Raw genomic sequence first — 2,760 nt, forward strand, 5'->3', positions numbered from 1 at the left:
CAAACATTTTCAAAAATGCTTCCTAAATTAGACAAACTTGCTAAATGTTATATAGTTGCTTTAAGTGCAGCAAGTTATTATTCCTTAGTAAAATAATTCAGACAATTAAATCTACACATGAACAGAAGGAATCTGATTTCCCATTAGAACAGGTGAAAAATCTGAAGGTCTGAAGATAAGAGTCAAGGTAGACATAAACTGGTTTGCTCAGTTTGAAATGGTTGCAGCAAATGTTTCTTGCAGAAAAAGCCCAGAATTCATCTAATAGCTGTTTGGAAGCTGTTTGGAATCTTTTTGGTGTTTTTCAGTGGGGCAGGTTTCCTCTCCCAGATTTCAAATGCATGCCCTTTGCTTCAGGCATGCATGTGCTGGTGGCATATCTCACCTCCTGACAGCATCAGTAAGGTCAGGGCACTCAGGCTGTGGTGCCCATGCAGAATTTTAATGGGGCTTTTGTCGCTGATGTGCTGCTTGGCTGGGCTTCATTCCTTCTATTCAAGCCACGTCTCAGCTGGAGAGCATGGCAGCTCCAGCAGAGGGAAGCTTTGTGGTTAGGGGAGTAATTTAGGTTGGATGGAACCTCTGGAGATTGTCTTGTCAGCCCCAACACAGAGCAGGAGCCATGCAGGTGACTTTGGCCAGGGCCAGACAAGTTTCCAATGTCTCCAGGATAGAATTCCCACAGCTCTTCTGGGCAACCTGTTTTGGCATCTAATTATGACATGCACAACAACAATATCAAATTTGTTTATACTTTCTTCTTCCTGTATCCTTACAGATCAGTTCTGGGAGGTATAGTAAAAGGCTTGGCTTTACATACTGATTCCAGCTAGAAATTTTTGTTGGGAAAGAAAACCACCTAAACAGGTAAGATCAATTCAGGTGAGGTAGTGCTGGGCTTTTCCTTTACCTGGGCCCTTGGATAATGAAGAAAATGTAATTGTGGATGAATTTCCTGGAGACAGATGCATGCTGGAGACAGACATGGATTGTACACAGCAAGTGTGCTGTCAGAAGAGCATTGACAGTTTGGGGTTGATGCATTTCTTGCACTCTGATTTGCCTGAGATGCAGTTCCAAACCCAGTCCATGGGTGCTGCAATGCAGCTGCCAGAAGGAGCAGGATCTGAGGCCACAGGGGCAGATCCATTGGGACTCACAGTTTCCCATCTGCACAGCAGTGAGTATTGGGATCATTCCAACCACCACCATTGCTTCTGGGATTTTTCCCAACCAAAGGCATTCTGGAATGGTTTCACATCTTGCTCTGAAACCTGTACACAGTTATTTCACAATATGCGTATTTAAAGGAATGCAAATGGTTTCATAAGACTGAATGGCAAAATAGCATTTCAAGTTGTTGTGCTGTGATATATGGTAACTACTGTGAGATTTACTTTATATGAAGAGAAAACACAACTACTCTGTAATGAGTTGTTTTTAATTTGTAGAAATACAGGTATTACTGGGTTGGTACTGTTGGTGTCTCACGTTTAAAGATTCAAAAATTTAATCTAATTTTGTTCTTCAGGAAGAATTAGTTTCAGATGAGAAAATTGTTAGACCATTCTCAAAATCTGATAAGAGAGGAAATCTATGAATATGTGCGATGCTCTTATGTGTCACGGTGTTCTCTAGAACCAAACAAGCACTTCCTTTGGTCCAGGACTTGAGTGCTGTGCTGGGCATGCAGAATGCATGGAATGTCTGTCTGCTCCTGGCTGCCTTCCACAGTGAGGTGACAGCCAAGCCACAGCCAACGGGGAGGAGATGGCAGTGCTCCTCTGCTCTCACCCACCACAAGACAGGTGTACTGCAGATTGTTTGTAACCCATGCCACATAAAAAGCTGCAAAATATAGTCATGAAGCTGTTTATAATGAAATTAAATGTAGGAGATGTAGACTCAGGTACACATTAACTAACGAATCCATCTCAGTACTTTATCTTGGTAAAAAATCGATGCTGTATCATCTCCTAAGATCGGTTTTGAAGGGCTGTGCATTTGCTAATGGAACAAATGCAGGATGTAGCTGAGCAGCACGTATACCAAAACTGGATTTTTGCCCACTCGAGCAGCCTCAGCACACTATTTACCCTGTCCTAATGCTGTTTGTCTTCCACCGGCGTGGCATTTGGGCTGGGACAGTAACAGCTGCTAAGAGCGAGGCCAGCTCCGTCCCCGCATGCCAGGCTCTGCGATGAACCTGCCGGGGACTGAGAACTGCCACACGCACAGCCTGAACCCAGGGGCAGAAACGGGTTTTCAGCCCAGGGACTTGTTCCTTTGGGGACGGGGGAAGCCAAGAACAAGGGAAAACAAGTATTTAAAACATGCTGTGATTCTTTTGGTCTTGGTCAAGAAACGCCACGCACATGGTGGCCGAAGATGATGACACTCGGGGCGGCCGTGGGGAACGGGTAACGATGGGGAGTCCGTGCCCGCACAGCGGCCGGGGCCGGAAGTACGGCATTCCCGGGCCCCTCCGGCAGGCACGGCCCGGGCCCTGCCGCGGCTCCGGGGGTACGGCACTCCCGGGCCCCGTCTCGGCTCCGGGGGCTCGGCACTCTCCCAGGCGGGCACGGCCCGGGTCCCGTCTCGGCTCCGCGGGCTCGGCACTCCCGGTCCCGTCTCGGCTCCGGGGGCTCGGCACTCCCGGGCCCGGCGCGCAGGGCCCGCCCCTCAGCCAGCCCGGTTCCCCCGGGGCGACCCCGCGCGCGGGCGGGGCGGGCCGGGGGCGCATGCGCGGCGCGGGCGCCC

Source organism: Agelaius phoeniceus, chromosome 8 (assembly GCF_051311805.1).
Source record: "Agelaius phoeniceus isolate bAgePho1 chromosome 8, bAgePho1.hap1, whole genome shotgun sequence".
Classification (NCBI taxonomy): Eukaryota; Metazoa; Chordata; class Aves; order Passeriformes; family Icteridae; genus Agelaius; species Agelaius phoeniceus.